Consider the following 18,866-nt stretch of genomic DNA (forward strand, 5'->3'; position numbering starts at 1 on the left):
AGGTCTCAACAAAGGAAAAAATAATTCACAATAGCTTCGGAATTGGACATTCTCAAAGGCATACTGCAATAAAAAGCAATACTGATGTAAGTAACAATCTGAATTTTGTGAAATTTCATTTAGTAGCAATTCTCAATGAACATTCTGGAGAAGATTGGTTTCATGATCTAGTAACAGATGTCATGTAATAAAAAGTGATCCAGAGTCAAATGAATCTATGAAACCATGTCTACAGTGTACACAAAACTCAGTGAGGGAAAGTTTTAAACAATTGAGGTACTTGGGCCCAATGTAGACTAAGCGAATCAGAACCTCTGAGGATGCAGCCTAGAAATGCAGATTTTTTTAAAAAGCTCATGAGGCTCTTTCCGCCATCTTGGGGACTGTGGAGGCCAGCTGGGAACAGGACTTCTAAAGAGGCAAATATGTCTGGAAGGCTGTGGTCCAAAGCCTCTTTTGCTAGCGGGGGTTCCGGAACCAGAGGGAGTACACAGCCCTTCTTTAAATTGAAGGTGTTAATGCCTGAGATGAAACTGAATTCTATTTGGGCAAGAGGTGTGCTTCTGTGTACAAAACAAAAAGCAACACTGTGACTCCTGGCGGCAAACCTAAAAAACCAGAGTAACATAGGGAAAGGTAACTTGTGCCCAGGGAGAGTGGCACGGTCCATGCTAAATTCCAAAGCAACCTTCTAGCTAAGGCCATTGGGCACTGAATCTGTATGATGCTGTATCACTCAAGGATTTAAACTTATTGAAAAGTAATAAATGAAATTGTGGATTTTTATCTTGTTAAAAAAAAAAACTTATAAGGTAATTTTGATGCACATCCCCCTTTTTAGTGATTTATACAATAAGCAGTTTTAAATTTTGAAGTTGACATTGCAGCAGCTTCACATTACCAACAGTAGAAATTTTTAAGAATATCTTTTTATATGATTAACTCAATATAATTTTTATGTCAACTAAATTAAGATATCCAGAGTCATTTCACTCTAGAACCTTCAAAACATGACTACTATACAATATAAGAATCCTGGAGTACACAAATCACAAGGTTTTTAACAATGGCAACAATTATAAGTTCAGCTTTAAATTGCAGTAGCCTAGCTGCAGTACAGTCATAGCTAATACAAGCCAGCACTGTTAGCGTTGCTATAGGTCCAGCACATATCAGAAGGTTTTTAGATTTTAGATGCTTTTGACCAAAAATCAAAGTGTACAGTTAATTAGAAAAATGCTTTGTCCTTGCTTCCCTCTGTAACATGGAACATAGAAGTATATAAAAATATTTTTAAAGTTTATTTCTTTAAAAAAATAGTGTTTTTTATCTTTTCAGATAATCAGAAAGGGAAATATTTTCCAATAAATCCTCAATTACATCTTCAGTTGATTACTTTAAGCATACATGAAAATAGCCTGTTTGTGGGAGAAAAATACAAAACAAAAACTGGGATTGGAACAGAACAATTAAATCATTCATCAAATCTCAGATCAGTTTCAACTAGAAATTTTTAATGTTTTCATCAAATTTCAAAAACTCTGGTCCTATCTGATTGGATTTGCTTGCATTTTTTCCAGACATGACTGATAGGCTCTTTAAAAACAGATTTGTGGCCCAACCCAAGGGAGCATGTTACACATAAGGACAACTCATGATTACCAGACCTTGATTATCAGACCATGGAGGTTTTATTTTCTTCTGCCAGCCAAGCTTAAAAATGAGTGGCCAGTTAAAAGCTAAAGGGTTATTTGAGAGAGAGGGAACTATGATGTTGTATCAACCTACACTGGAATGAAGAATTAAAGGCACTTGATCCACTGAATGTACCCATTTAGATAAAAATACTTCCTGGAAAAGAAATTTTAAAAATTTCATTGGGACAGACAAGGAGGCTACAGTTTCTAACCCTGTGCACTGTCAGAGCTTTACAGAGATTTTAAATATCTTCAAGAGTCTTTACCACAACAGAAATGTTACTGAGAATATGTCCTGAAAAACAGGGTTCAGCCAATATAACCCAAGCGCAATTTACAATGTGGTAAATAGATCTTTCACAGAATAAACCATTCCTTTGAGTTAGTAAGGCTACACTAAATTTTTACTTCTGTTTGATAAATAAATTACTTCCTGGCTGCAAACTGAGCATGCTTGGAAGAGTAATACTACATTAAAGTGGGAAAAAAATGTTGGTAAGGTACTTGACTTCATTACTCTTCCATGTATGATCTCAAGTTGCTCCTGAGTAAGTAAAATGCACCTCTCCAATAGGCAAACTATAAACCAACACATTTTACTGATCTTACTCATTTTTAATATGTTGTTATGCTTAGGATTCTAAAACACTGTATTAAAATTGGTTAATCTATCAAATGTCCTACTAGTCTACAATGTGATAGGTGATTAGAATGTGAGGAAAGAGATTTCTTATGTTTTCAGAGTTTTTGTCAGTTATCTGTTTGCTCCTTGGGTTTCCAAAATAGATTCTGATGAAAAATAAATCACCATGACTTTCTCACTGTTTATTCTATTTCAATATGAAAGAATAATGGCAAGATAAGATGAAGGTGAACCTCTGGGACACGAACAATTATCTTTGTTCTGCCTTCAGACTGGCAGAACATTTATATTTCTCTTAATTTTTAAAAATAGAAAGTGGATGTGGCTCAAGTGATAGATAAGGCCTTGGCCTACCATATGGGAAGACCTGGATTCGATCCCTGGGGCCTTCTGGTGAAAAAGAAGAAGAGAAACTGTGCCTGCACAGTGAGCCAGTGCCTGCATGGTGAGCCGAGTGTCCATGCAGTGAGCCGAGTGTCCATGCAGTGAGCCAAGTACCCGTGAGAGTGCCCATGTGGTGAGCCAAGTGCCTGCACAGCAAGCCGAGTGCCCACGTTGGTGAGCCAGTGCACGTGCAAATGAGTTATGCAGCAAGACGATGATGCAACAAAAGAGAAACTAACGGGAGAGTCAGGGTGAAGTGCAGCAGAGACCAGGAACCGAGGTGGTGCAATTGACAGGGAATCTCTCACCACATCAGAGGTCCCCAGAATTGAATCCTAGTGAATCCTGGAGGAAAAAAATGAGAAGGCAAAAAGAGAAATAGATACAGATGATCATGCAGTGAATGGACACAGTCAGCAAAAACAACAGGGTGGGAGAGGGGGAGGGGAAGAAAAAGAAAATAAAAATTATCTATCTATCTATCTATCTATCTATCTATCTATCTATCTATCTATCTATCTATCTTTCTACTACTACGAACGGATTAGAAATTATGGTTTCTCCAGATGAAGTAAAGTGAGAGAATTGGCCTTGAAAAACTATCATAAAAAATAATTTAGAAGAGGGTTTGCCCACCAGCTTTTAATTAATCAATGCATTAAGTCCCAATTTCTCTCTATAAAATAGTTTCATCATTATCCCCACACATTAAATTTTGTGTCTAGTTCCTTTCTTGTATGTCTGCTTATGTCTGTTCCTACTGGCTGAAATTTATGCTATGCAGAGTAAGTTGTGTTTGTTGCCACACACCAAGTAGATATCTTATGGTAAGCATGTAATTAAATTAAGTGTTTTAAATCCACTGAAATATGAATACAAAAACAAAGAGAGGTATTTGTATGAAAACTAATTTAATACTTCACTAGAAGACTAATATAAAATGATTATTAGTTTAGGTGTGGGCAAGACAACAGTAAATGTTGGTTAAAAACTCTTGCCTCAATAAACCTGACTTTTAAAAAAAATTCATTATAAAAAATTATAGCAATCCAGAAGGGTTCTGCACTCAAATTATTTTACAAATGTCCTTGTAAAGAAACTGAATCTGGTAGTTACAGGTGAATGATTATACTAGCAACTTCTGCAAAGAAGACAAGAATGAATGCCAGTCATTGGACTCCTACTCAAAGAAAAGAATTGTCAAGTACATATAAACTTACATATTTTAAGTTGAAGAAAAATGTCTAAGTTATATATATATAATATAATTTAATAGTCCCCAGCTTTAAAAAAGTTTTTAAGATGTTTTATTATGTAAACATCTACCAGTCCAGATATGCTGGTTAAAAAGGTTTCAAATGTAGGGCCCAAATTTTATATAAGCTTATCCTATGGATATATGCTTTTCCTTCGAAGGAGCCTATTCTGTGCCATCACAGGAGAAAAATCAACGTTTTAGAACTCAAACCTAAATTCAATACTAAGGAATCAGCTCTGAAGGCCCAGCCTTAACATTACTGGTCCGTAGAAAAATCGCTTTAAACAGCAATGAGGGCTGTACCTAATTGACCCTGTGGTACAAAACATTATTTCCTCTGTCTGAAGAAAGTATTGGTGAAATACAGGGTTCCTATTTGGAATAATAGAAATGTTTTGGTAATGGATGAGGCAAGGTTAGTACTGCATTGTGAATGCAAATAAGAGCACTGAAATATATATCTGGATATGAGTAAAAGGGGAAATGTTAGATAGTATACACGGAAACAGAATTAAATTTTTTTTTAAAATCCATGGAACTATACTACATAAACAGTGAATCCTAAGTTGAACCATGGACTTTGATAGTACAATTATAAAAATGTGCTAACATCAATTATAACAAACATTCCACATCAGTGCAGTGTTGTTGGTAGGCTGTTATAGGGGAATCCTCTATTTTATGCATGACTGTTCTGTAAACCCACAATTTCTCTAATAAAGATAAAAAAGAAAGTATTGGTATTAAAAATGACCTAGGATAAAGCTAACTTTAAATTTAAATTCCTCACATTATTTAGCTTTCCCTGTAAATGAATGTTAATTGTATTCGCTGTATACCCTATTCCTTCCGAAAGTGCTACTGAAATCATCAATCAAAAATCCACTCTGAAGAATTAAAAAGAAGAAAATATACCAATAGAAAGGAAGGAAATTTTTATATTAAGAATATGAAAATAACTTATGAACCCTATTCATGTAATAATGAAATTAAGCCTAATTATAATTGATGCCTGAATTACAGCATAAAAACCTCCTTGTTACTCAAATGTGTCCTCTCACTAAGCAAAACTCTGCAAATAAACTCACTACATTTCCCACAATGTGGGACATGACTCCTGGAGAGGAACCTCTCTGGCATCAAGGGATTATTACCAAGAATTAATCAGCGATGCATTTTGAAAAAGACCTTGGCCAAAAGGGGAAATGTCAAATAAAACAAAGTCTTATGGCTAAGAGATTTCAAAATGAGTCAGGAGTTCATTCGGGAGGTTGCGCTTATGCAGGTCTCAGGTAGATTTTACAAGCTGCCACAGTAAACAAAGCCTCAACCAGAAGTGCTCCTGAGGGCCCTGGGAACATTGGGACACCATAGGCCAGCCAGCCAGCTTCATGACTTCAACACTCCCTCAGTAGGCCCTATTTCCCCAAAATAACATAGTTATACTCATTTGTGATTCCCCTAATCATGATTCTTCTACTACTTTTATTTGAACCTATAGTTTTCAATGTACCTGTTGAATATATTTCTCAGAGAATTAAATTTTTAGATTGCTCATATGCCAGCTGAGCCCTGAAACCCAGCACAGGGGCAGCTAACTCCTACCCTTCAGTTCTTTGTGCTTGCCCTAAACAACTAACAACACAAGGATGATGGATAAGCCCCATCCTCAAAACAGTCTCTTCAACTGCAAGCAAAACAATTCTTTTCATCAGTCCCTTAATATCTAAGTCTCCTTGCAGCCTGAAACAGACAGAGCAGACATATCCCCAAATTCTTTAAGACTGAGGAATGAACAAAAATAAGGAGGGAAGTATAACCTGGAACAAAGCAGATATATTGTTATTGCAGTTACTATCTTGTGTTAATGGAATAACTTGTAATAATGACATAAAAATAAAATAAAGAAAATGCAAATATAAAGTAGATATTTTCACATGTTCATTTAAGATGACTAGATTATGTTTCCCATTCAGTTATTGGTATCATTAGTCTAATTTTGCTTTGCACCACAGGTTGAGAGCATAAGCCTTCCAATACATACATTCACTTTTACTTTTTCTAGCTTCTTTGGTGTGTTAGATATTATTATGTTGTAGAACTTACCAGATAATATTCCACTAATATCTTTACAATATTAATTATTCTGTGATTATCTTTATCTGAGCTTCATTAAAAGTGCTGCATCATCACCTTATGTCATTATATCATGTTGATGAATGTGGACTAGTTTTAAATAGTATTATGTATTATGGATGGAGATACTAAAGCTCAAGGACATTTTGGGATTTCAAAAAGTATTGGAAAGAAGCTGAACTTTTAAGTTACAGATTGGCTTAGATTTAATTTCACTTGGGAGTTGAACAGATGATTTCTCATAGTGTATTTTTTTCCCCAGGAGCTTATTATTTATTTATTTATTGTTGCTACATAATATTAGTATCACTTTATTACTGAACACTATCTTAATGCCCCTTCACCTTTAAAAAATAATTATTTTTCTATCCACTTTTTCCTTGTAGATTCTGTTTCTATATAATGGAAATATTGACATAAAAGAAAATGAAAAGAATTATTTGACCTCTGGAAGTGTGTGGGTAAAGCAAAGATAGGAAATCAAAAGGACAATTGAACATTGCTAGTGTACAGCCAGAGTAATTTACTGATTAACTGACCTTGTTCCAAATGCAAGAGAGGTAAATTTATATTTTGATTTCCAATATGGACATGTTCTTTTTTGTCTTCCAGAAATACATTTCAAGCTATCTATCTAGTATAGAAACTTTCATTCCCCCCAAAGATTTTTTTCATCCCAACATAAATACTTCCCATAACAAAGCAAATCATCTTAAGCAAGGAGCAATTCTGACCTTAAATACATTTACTGATAGGCTTATCCTTTAATAATTCCCAGAAAAGTTATACAACTATTTTTTTAATGCAGGTTTCAGCAATTATACCTTTAGCTGTTAAAAAACTTACACACATATTATGAATCCTTACATCTCTGATTGGAATAACTATTTCTAGATGTTTGTATTTTTTTGAGAAGTGATGAACCATAAAGATTCCAGCCATGCCAGCCATTCAGCTATCCTGGTTCAGTGTTATTGAAAGTATGTCAGTGTTTATGCATGTTCACATCCTGGTATTCTTCTTTTTTAAATGATTTACCAAATGCAATTTTTGATCTTAAAATAGTATACCATAAGGTAACCCATTCAGAATGGGCATCTCCTGCCTGAGGCAGGCATCTTGTTTTATAATCAATGAAGAAGCTTGGCCACATAGATGTAAATACATATCTAAGAGGAGATCATTGTGTGTATCCACCTTTAGACAAGGGGTTGCTACTAATCTACGCACAGGGCAAAGGAAGAAAATACCATGTCAATTCAACCAAATCATTTTGAAGTTTTATCAGATAGTCCTAGCTCCAGAGCCAGTCACATACCATTGGGAAGTTCCTGAACTCCCATGAATTTCTCCATCTGAGATGGAGATGATGCTTTTTTAGCGGCGTTTCCTCAAGCAATAGTATAATAGTTGGCTTTCTATACTACTTCTGCTATTACTAATGATTCCTAAGATGCTATTTCGAGGGAGATAATAGAAGTTTAATGAAGGTAATATTTTCAGACCCAATTTCATTTGGATGCCTTTACTAAAACCACACCAAACAACTAACCAAAAACAAAAACAGTGAATTGAGTCTGATCTCTTCAGTTAAAGATAGTAGCGCAGGACCCAGTGAGGAACTCACACACATATCTCAGAATGCCAGGTTGGAGTTGTAGATTTTATCAATACAAGTTTCCTGAGGTGAAAGATGTAGTGATGGTGAATGTAAGGTCCATTGCTGAAATGGGGGCTTATGTCAGCTTGCCGGCATACAAAAACATTGAAGGCATGCTCCTTCTTAGTGAGTTGTCCAGAAAGTGTATCCATTCTATAAACAAACTCATCTGAATTGGGAGGAATCAATGTGTGGTTGTCATTAGAGTGGACAAAGTAAAAGGTTATATTGACTTGTCAAAAAGAAGAGTTTTTCCAGAGGAAGCAATCAAATGTGAAGACAAATTTACCAAATTCAAACTGTTTTCAGCATTCTTTGTCATATTGCTGAAGTGCGAGAATAAGGATGAGCAGCTGCAAAGACTGTTCCAGAGGAATGCCTGGGTCTTTGATGATAATTACAAGAGACCTGGATATGGGACCTATGATGCATTTCAGAATGCAGTCTAGACCAATCTATTTTCGATACATTAGATTTGAATGAAGACGAATGGGAAGTACTCATTAACAATATTAACAGGCATTTGCTGTTAACAGCCATAAGCTGTCAAAATTTTTGAGCAGATATTGAAGTGGGTTGTTATGTTATGAAGGCATTGATGCTGTAAAAAGAGCCCCGAGAACAGGTTTGAATTGTTCTACAGAAACCATGCCCATCAAGATTAATCTAATAACTCCTTCTTGGCGTGAGATGACTACAACAACCCTGGAGAGAACCGAAGGTCTCTCTGTCCTCAATCAAGCTATGACTGTTACCAAAGAAAAGACTGAGGAAAAGAGGGATGTCTTCAATGTTCAAATGGAGCCCAAAGTGGTTGTAGACACAGATGAAACTGAACTTGCAAGACAACTGGAAAGGCTTGAGAGAGAAAATGCAGAAGTGAATGGAGATGATGATGCAAAAGAAATGGAGGCCAAAGCTGAAAAACTTTGTGGGAAACAGAGTTCAATTTAAGAACATAAATCAGCTGTTCCTGGCTGTATAACCCTAGACTTCAAAGTTTTCCAGTATTGAAAGCTTCAAAGTGAAGATTTTTTATTTCCAAATATTTAAATGTTCCAAAAGACCTTAAAGTGAAATGCCCTCCTAAATATCAGCTGTTCCACATAGTAACTCCAACAGATTGAGCATCTTTTAAGGGAGTGGTCTGATTTCACTAGAGACAAATTTTTTATCTAAGAAGTCATAAACTCTGGCCTATGATTTCCATTTCTGATGTCTCCAATTTGTACCCCTTTGTAGTTCAGCGCCTCTGTGCAATTTACCAGGGGCACTCACAGCAAACAATTCCAATCCTTCTATATAAAATGTATTCAAGCAAAAATCAAATAAATTTCTGGAATTTTTTTTTTAAGTCAGAGGTGATTTGCTATACAGGACACACGTTCCATAAACCCCACTCAACCCACAATGGACTCAGCCACCTACATGCATATATACACACAAATTAACCTTCTACTCCTGAGCACTTATTGCTCACTTGAGTTTTTGTTTCAATAAAGCAGGTACTCTTATACATTTCATCATGGAACCATTAACTTTCCACTGAAGTACTCTCTACCATGGAATTATGTAATTGATCATTACAGAGTGTGATAACTATAAACAACCTCTGGAAGAGAGAAACGGCCTATAAATCTTTCAGACAGGTTTTGGGAACTGGCATTAAATTTGCAGATTATCAGGAAGATGGCCTAGAAACAATGTCAAATTCAGAGCCCAAGGATGGGGAAAAGACAAAAATGAATGCTAAGAAATACCACGTAAATGATCTAGCATTAAGCTTTATATATGCCAGTTAAGCACAATTTCCATTAACTTATTCTTTCACCATACAATGTCCCATTTTTCAATAGAAGTTCCTCTGATTCCAAAAATGACAGAGATAGAAGTCAAACCGGCTCTCTATCAAGACACTAGAAATCAGCAATATAAATTGTGTCTTTAACTTTATTGATATAGATGGTCCATCATCAATAGTCACATAAAAAACAGCATTCTCCCCAAAACAGAGTGTTGTTTTTCAGGATAACAAACAAATAAAGATGTAAAACCCATCTGCTCAGAGTGCATGGAATGAATTGCATTGCCATTTATGTATGCCTTTCATGAGTGTCCTGCTGACTGGACCCCAGGACAGAATGTGTCCTTGTGTAACCTTCCATGGGTTAGGTGCTTCTAATATGAGAAACTGGTCGTAGCATGCGTAAATATTCACAGGCAATGGCAATTCTGGTTTTGATCTCTTTGGTGTAAAATACTACTATAGCCTAGTCCTTATTGTGAGCTACAGTGCAGTGCTGGCAACAATAAATAAATAAATTAGGTCCTACATATCTGGGTTACTAAATATTGTAAGGAATAAATTGGGTCTGGTCATCAGTTATCATTAAATACCTAAGTGATTAAACTTTAGCTAGAGACGACAGAGGACAATAAACTGGACTCTCACTGTCAATCAAGTTTTCCTGATCTGATGAGACTGCTGCACCTCCAAAGATCATAGAAGAATTTTCATTGTAGAGTAAAAGAATAAGAGCGAAAGGACTATTTCCCTTTATTTCACTGGCTGTTTTTTTTTCCCCCCTCATCCTTTCTTCTGATACATCTTCCTTTACCTTTTCACAGTAGAAGACTTCCATCATATTGTGCTCCTTTTTTTTCCGGGAATCTCATTAGCTCCTGTAGCTTGGTTATTAATCTTAGGGTAATGGTTCCTAATTTTCCATTTGCATCTTTCATCATTTGCACCATCCAGATATACTACATTAACTCAATCACAGACTATTCCCAAATAATGATCACACTGTTCACCCCCAAACCTGTATTTCCTTTTGCCTGTCTTATCTTGTTTGGAAGTACCTCTAGTCCCACTATAGAAATCATACCTGATGTAGAAAAATTTAACCTCTCCCCTCAGTGGCCAACACCAAATCAATACTTAGCTCTTTCATTTCTACCTCCAAAATCACTCTCCAGTTTTCACCCCTCACCAAACTGATTCTCACTGCCCTAATTCAGGTTGTCATTATCTTTCACTCCATTACTACAACTACCTCCTCATGGTGCCCTTCCCTCTGACATCTTCCCTCTAATCCTATTACTGCATGGACTCCATGTAGGCTACACATTTATTAAGTGGATATTTATTTATTGTCTCTTAGTTTCTGGGGATTCAGAAGTGAATGAAACAATGTCCCTGCCCTATGGATTTTATGGGCTATCTCCATAGATTTAATTTTATAATTCCTCTACTTAAAAGTCCTTGATAGTAATCCATCATCAGAGAATAAGATCCCCAGTACTAGAGGAAGAGAAAGCCCATACCAATTTGACCCCAAACACATTCCAATGCCTATTCCTAATCCGAAATACTCTTCTCAGCCTAATTTTATTGGGGTGGTGGTGGTGATGGAAATTTTTTAAATTTCTTTTTTTAACTTTTAAAGAAGGTTTAGATTATATCAGTGTTACATAAAAAATACATGTCTCACGTCCTCCCCTTCCTGCACTTTTCCACATCAACAACATTCCTCATTAGTGTGGTTCATTTGTTACAATTGGTGAACACATGTTGAAGCATTGCTACTAACTATGGACTGTAGTTTACCTTACATTTGCACTCTGTTCCACACAATTTTATAGGTTATGACAAAATGTATAATGGCCTGTATGTATTGTTGCAATGTTATGCAGGACAATTCCAATGTCCCAAAAATGCCCCCATGTTATACCTGTTCTTCCCTCTCTGTTCCCTCAGAACCTATGGTGGCCACTCCCTTTATATCAATGATACAAGTTTTCTACTGCTAGAATAATGTAGGAATATAAAGTATGGGACATGACTCCCAGGGATGACCCTCCCTGGCACTGAGGGATTATTACAAGTGCCAACTGGCAATGCATCTGGAAAAAGACTTTGACCAAAAGGGAGAGATACTAAATACAAATAAGATTTGTTTTTGTTCTTTTAGCTAAGAGACTTCAAAATGATTCAGGAGGTCATTCCAGAGGTTATGCTTATGCACATCTCAGTAAGATCTCATTGACTGCCACAGTAAACACTGCCTCAAACAGCAGGGCTCCTGAGGGCTCTAGAGACATCTAGACACTATAAGCAGGGCAGACAAGCTCAGGAATTTGGCACCCTGTCAGTGGGCCTTACTTTGGAATTTATGCTCCCTAATGTAACAGAGTTAGACTCATTTATAATTTCCTTACACATGGCTCTTCTGCCCCCTTTATTTGAACCTATTATTAGCACTATACTTGTAAAATATGTCCCAGAGATTAAATCTTTGGTCTATTCATGTGCCAGTTGAGTCCTGAATCTCAGCAGAGTTGCATCACGTACTCTCCAGTTCATTGGACTCACCCAGGGTACTAACAAGGAGATGATGACAGACAATGGCCATCCCAAGGAACAGAAATGTCTGCAACTGCAAGCAAGATAGTTCCATCCATTTGTCCCATGAGGTCTAAGCTCCCTCTCAGTTAGAAACAGAGCAGGTCTCACCATCCCAAATCCTCAAGATTAGGGAATGAACAGTGGACTAAATTAGACTCAGCTTCATTTTTGAGATCGACTATTCTAGCTGCCAGAGCCTGAACATTTTTTTGTTTTCTCCTCCTGTACTACGTTATATACTTGTGAAACTCCTATTCAACCTTAAAGACCTAGTTTGAAAATGTCACTTTCCAAATATGCTAACTATCCAAGACAGACTTAATTGCTCCCTCCTATATGACTACATTTGTGCATGCCCCATATGTACAGCAGATAATTATTTGCTTGTATATCTGTCTCCACCACCAAGTTGTCAGCTCCTTAATTACAAGGGAAATGTTATAGTCATCTTTGTATCCTCAGCCTCTAGCGCAAAGTCTGCTATGATAGAAACTGAGTACTTGCTAGTTTAATGAACAAAAGGAGGGAAAAAAAGGAAGAGTTAACAGGAAGACAGGTGAAGGGTAAATCTTCAGTGATGGAAGCATTGGTAATAAAATAATTATTTTTATTCCGTGCTCAGTAAATGCTAAGAATTAGGTGTCATTGTTAATTTACATCTAAGAGGAAAGACAATGATCGGCTCAGACAGACCTTTTACCACACCAGGGATTCATTTGCTTAGTTGCTTTTCATAAAAGGGAAGCTTTGCTTTTCTACAGCCCTGGGAGTGTTATGGCGAAGAGTCTATACATATATCATTCACAAGAAAATGAAAGTTGTAGCCCCCTTTCAGCTCATGAATGTTGGAAACAAAAAGAAAAAAAAAGGAAAAGAAAAAAGAGGCCATAAAAAGAGAATAAGACACAAATATAAGTTTTAGAGGGCCAATACAAGATTCCCACAGGACTCAGATGACTTAAATAGGTAAAAGGCATTTGGGGGATTAAGAAGTATGTCCTGAGGCTGCTTTTGCTAGTATAAGCTGTAAATGATAGGAAATACCAGAATGCATGGCATTATTTATAGATGAGGCCATTTCAATTGCTGTGTAAACTTCAGGAGAATTAATGTGCAAAACTTTAACAAATGAGATACCTTGAATTTTCTCTCTTGGCATTCCATCCGTTTTGCTTTGAAACACCAGTAGACAGGCAGCTAAATAGACATCGATAGAAGATGTGTGGTTATCAAAGGTTTCTGACATTTCAACCGTAGAATCACCTTACATACAATTATGTGCACGTAATCCTCTAATCCTCACACATTACAGAAGGAAAGATTTCCTTTTTTTCTTTTTTAACATTTTAATTTCATGGAGTCTTATATTAAAAAGGAAATAATGACTCCTGTTTTTTTAAAAAATTTTTATGTAGATGTCTCCCTGAGCAGAGTATTTCTCCCAGAAATACTAAAGGTAGTTATGTTTTTGCTAAGGAGGAATGCCTAAAAGTTATAGTTCACCTTCATTTACCGTAAATGGGTAACACATTCAATAAAAACAAGAATTCTGTGTTTTTCTTCAGCTGCAGGTTACTACTAAAATAAACACAGGGATGGGAAGGTAAGCTCCTGTTACAGTATTACACTAGGTCCAGACAGAACTTAAGCTTTGTTTAATTAAAAGCTCTGGCATTTTTCCAAATGAATGGTATAGGATATCCATTCCCTTAAAACAATTACATAATAAGTTTAAAAGACTAAACTTTGATTTTTTTTTTTTTGACTAGTGTAGCAATTGCTGCTCAAAGCAATTGACTCAAGGCAATCAAATGTGGATGATGGAGGAGGTTCATGAAGCTCTAAACATCACTCAGGTAAATAGTAAATATGGAACTTTTTAAAATCAGGAGTCCCTGAAATATATAATAAAATTCAAATGAAGGTCTCAGAAGTAAAAGGCTACAAAAAAGTTAGATTTATTTTATTTGGAGAAATTAATTTAAAAAGCACTTTTTAAATCAATTTTTAAACAAAGAATGGGATGCATAACTTTTCAATAAATATATGAAATTGTAAAGCATAGTTTATCTTGTGCCATATAAAGAAAGGGAGGTGAGAGAGGGAAGAGGAGGGAAAAGAACATGGAGAATAGAGAGAGAGGCAGTTGATTTCATGAACAAAGTAGTGGCTAGTGATTCCTCTGGAAATCCCACATAAAATGCATTCTAAGAGCTTGTAGAAAAAGAGACTATCTTTATACATAAAACATCATTCAGAACTGTACACATGTATTATACAATATCAGGAAAAACAAGAATTTATAGATGACCCAGAATATTCCCTAATTGCCAAATGAGAGGCTTGGTATTTGTCAGCAATCTATATGTAAAGATATAGTTCACTGTTTTGGGTAAAATCTAGCCAATTGGAATAAAATAATAATTCCAAAACATGCTGCAAAATGGAATCTTACGTATGACCACAGTTCACATGGTCAGTCTGTCTTTGCATCCTTTCTCTAATATTTCAGATGAAAATTCACAGACGCATCACCTCTGGGATCTTGAAATAGCATGCTGAGAGGCAAAGGCATTAACTTCAATGGGGAAACATTTTCATGTTGTGGCAAGTAGCATCTTCCTCCAACAGCCTTTTAGAGTGATGTTGCATTTTTACAACTATAGGCAATTAGGTATAGGTATATTTCTATATCCTGGTGCTTATGGAAGTAGTCCTCCAATCTAAATACTATTGTGATATCTATCATACCGTTTATCAGTCTCCTGCTTTTTTCCCTATTGTTTAGGATGGGTTTTAGTGCGATGACATTAAAAATGTGGCATACTTGCACTTCAATTAGTAATTCTTAACAGACGTATTTTAAATGTAGTGAGTAAATCCTGAATCAGGGAAAATTTGTGTGTTTTTTCTATTAAAGAGACTGAATAATGCTACAATTAGCAGAGAATCCTTTAATTAAATATTAAGAATTTCCTTTTTAAAATTATGATGTGCTATAGAAGCTCTGGATAATATCAATAAAAATAAATTATCTAAATCTGTTAATATAAATTGATAAATCTATAAATATAAATATCTAAAAACGTAATTATCAATATATAATGAAAAGGACTGAAAAAGATACCAAAATAGAGGAAACTGATTTGTTTGCTGTGGTGGTGAAGTTTAGATAACTTATTTTTATGGACATTTTATTTTCCATATCATCTATAATTATTTAGGTAAATCTATGCTTAAACAATGGTGCCAAAGCTAGTCAGTTTAAATATAATTTGGTATATAGTGTAATCAAGGCAAGAGTTAAGGTCAACAGCTTATATGTGATGGGACATGTTATTGTCTCTGAAATAATCAACAATAAACACTGCATAGTATAAACATACTGCCCATATTAGTCACCCTTTTTTCAACATTATCTTACATCAAAACACATGTTCATATCTATGTGAGCATAGGTGATAAACTGTTTTATTCATAAGTGTTAGGGAAAAAAGGAACTTGATCTACTCTCAGTATTTTGAGTGCTTTATGACACAATTTCAATTATTAATGAATTCACTAGTTGGAAAGCAGACTATTCAATTAATCCTTTCAAAGCTCTAGGAATATTTATCAGTTCTTAAAGTGTCATCCAGAAAATGACAGCTTTCATTCACTTCCTCTCAGTCAATTTAGGTAGCATAAACTCAAGACTATTTCAGCAGGGATTCCAGAAGACACACAAATTCTCAATTTAGGATGATAATGCTTAGTACTTTCAGGACTATCTTTCAGTGCACTGATGGTTCATCTGTGGAACTCTCACCTTTACATGCCATGAGAACATTAACTTGGATTCAGAATTAGAACTGAAAATGGAAGGGAGACTCTATCCATGGGGCAACTCATTGTTATACAAGTAAAATCTCCATTTCACTAAATAAAAATTCTTTATGATTGTTCTGTGAAGTACAAGATTACACTAAATAAATTATTATGCTGTTAATTGTTAGACAATGGACACTGATAATCACTAAACTTTGCTGAAGATAATCTTGAGCCCTTAAAAATGAAGTGTTTCTGCCTTCAGCCACTGCTAAATTAAAATAGAGTATGGATTAGAGTGGACTTACTGATATTCTGCTATGGAAATATTGTGATTAGTAATAGAAAAATTATAGCATTGATGTGGAGAAAGTGGCCAGGGTAGCTGCTGAGGGTAGGGAGAGGGAAGAAGAGGTGTGATGTGGGGGCATTTTCAGGACTTGGTGTTGTCCTGGGTGGTACTGCAGGGACAGACGCTGGACATTGTATGTTCTGCTATGGCCCACTGGGTGGACTGGGGAGAGTGTAAACTACAATGTAAATCATTATCCATGTGGTGCAGCAGTGCTCCAAAATGTATTCCCCTAATGCAGTGAATGTCCCACGATGATGAAAGAGGTTGCTGATGTGGGAGGAGTGGGGTGAAGGGGGTGGGGGGTATATGGGAACCTCTTATATTTTTTAATGTAACATTTTTTAAAAATAGAGGAAAATAAGTAAATAAATGTGAATATAACTCCCCAAAAGTGTTCTGAAATAACATGAAATAATTCAGAATCTCTACAGAACTAAAATAGTTGCAGCGCTAATATGATTTTGATTAGCATTCATTTTCAGTACATCAGACAAATGCAACAAAAAAATTGATGGCACTAAATTTCAAATTTCTCTAAAGCATGGATTCTTATTCTAGGCAACTCACTAGTTATCTAGAATTTTGTTCTCTTAGTGATTAAATATAATCTGTAAAATATAAACCAATATAATTTACCCCCCTAACTAAATTTAAATAATTAAAAAGTCCAGATGTTATGAGAAATGACTACTCTATTAGTCATATCAATGCACCATCATAGTTTTCCATATGGATTCATAGGTGAGAAATTATCAAATATGTGCAAGCATATGGGAAGCCCAACAAGAACTACTAGTTCCTCAACTTACTAGAAATAACTCAAAAACATAGAATTACACATTATAAATTCATAGTGTTGTCTAGTATTTTAGAATATAAGCTACATAGTGAATGATCAAAGGATAATTTTGCTATATTCCAAATTCTTAAATTTCAGAGACATTGAATAACCTTTGCAAAAGATAATCTTGAAAATTCTAAAAGTGCATTATTGTGTTCTCTTAGAAAGTTAATAAAAGCCACAAACCATATAAGAATTAATAGTAATTTACAGGCTTCTACAGAAAACCTACTCTGAATTAGAATTTGTAAAATAGCCCTAACTCGAAGAGCATAATTAAAAAGTGGCACAAGTAAAAACATATGTTTAAAAATCTATAAACATACACCATATTTCCAGAAGCAAATACAAACCTAAATTAGGCTGGCCACATGGATTACAAACTAAAAAGTTAGGTGAGTCATAGAACTTAACTTAAAACCCATTTATCAAGACCACATACATAAACATTAAGTCTACAAAAAAGAATCCTAATGGATGTAGTATGTACCACAAAGACACCAAATCCTAAAATTTCTTCCTCAAATGCATTGACTCGTAATGAATAAATCTGAATGCCAAAGACAGGCTGTTTGACTTAAACGAGAAACATGCTTTCAAGCCTCATTTTTTTTCCCTGCTTGCTCCTACAAGGTGACTCCAGATCACTCTTGAGACTTCTTTATGTTTCTTGACAGAAAAAAAAAAAAAAAACTAAACAAATTAGATATTTCCAAATCCATTTTCATCAATGTTACTGTGTAGAAAGTAGAAAATTCTAGACATTATATTTACCCACAAAAATTTATCTGTGAAGACAAGAGATAGTATTTTGAAATAATAAGACTTTAAAGTAATGATTTTAGTTTATGCAGCAATTTCTCTTTGTACTCTAAACTCCAAACTCCATCCCCTAGATTTCTTTACCAGTTTCCAAATGGTTCTAGAGTAAAGGGAAAAAAGCAATGATTTTATCTTCCATGTTTTCTAGAAGAAAATCAAACATTCCACAACCAGACAATTTCAGTGAAATCTTTTTCCATTATAGGTGTGTTTGTGGAGTGTTAGAAAGAAGATGCCTAGAGGTTAATTTAGAGACCTTCAGAGGAAAGTTCATCCAGAATGGAGGTTTCCTGTCTTCATACTCATCTTTCTTTTTATCAGCTGAGTGTGAGAGACCAGTGACCACATTTAGTACTTTTATAACTCCCCCTTAACAAATGTTTAGAAAGCTAGTCTTGACAGAAACTGATTACAGGGATTGAAAAATCATACCCCATCTCCCTTCACACCAAAGGTTCAACAATGAGGAGATTAAAAGACAGGCTTTGAAGTAGTTTATGTTCTAGTGGTCTTTAAAGTCAAAATAGGCAAAAGTTTTTTTCCTCATTAACTTTTTAGCATCTTGTTTGAATGGACTGGGACCTTCTAAGATCAGATAGTCCCTAAAAAGGATTTGATTGAGAAAGTTTGAGCAAAACTTCTTTGATAAGTTGGTTACATAAAATGGAATTGCCAATTTCCTAAATAACGATTGGGGAAGTTGAGAGTGTTAATGAAATGAATAACAAATTTTTGTTATTATCAATTATACTTTAACCTACATGTTAAAGGTAGCTTTTACTTTTTGTGATACCTGATACTATTAAAAGAGTTTTCCCATACTTCCTCTCAAAACAAAAATGGGAGATTTTGTCC

The 18,866-nt window shown here is 35.2% G+C and overlaps 1 protein-coding gene and 1 pseudogene across 4 annotated transcripts in view; one reads left to right on the plus strand and one right to left on the minus strand.

The window, feature by feature from the left end:
- Positions 1–18,866, minus strand: part of ARHGAP24 (Rho GTPase activating protein 24) — a 527,050-nt gene that overhangs the window by 80,054 nt on the left and 428,130 nt on the right. The window lies entirely within an intron of this gene.
- Positions 7,760–8,732, plus strand: LOC139437424 (eukaryotic translation initiation factor 2 subunit 1-like; annotated as a pseudogene).

The sequence above is a fragment of the Dasypus novemcinctus genome, chromosome 1 (assembly GCF_030445035.2).
Source record: "Dasypus novemcinctus isolate mDasNov1 chromosome 1, mDasNov1.1.hap2, whole genome shotgun sequence".
Classification (NCBI taxonomy): Eukaryota; Metazoa; Chordata; class Mammalia; order Cingulata; family Dasypodidae; genus Dasypus; species Dasypus novemcinctus.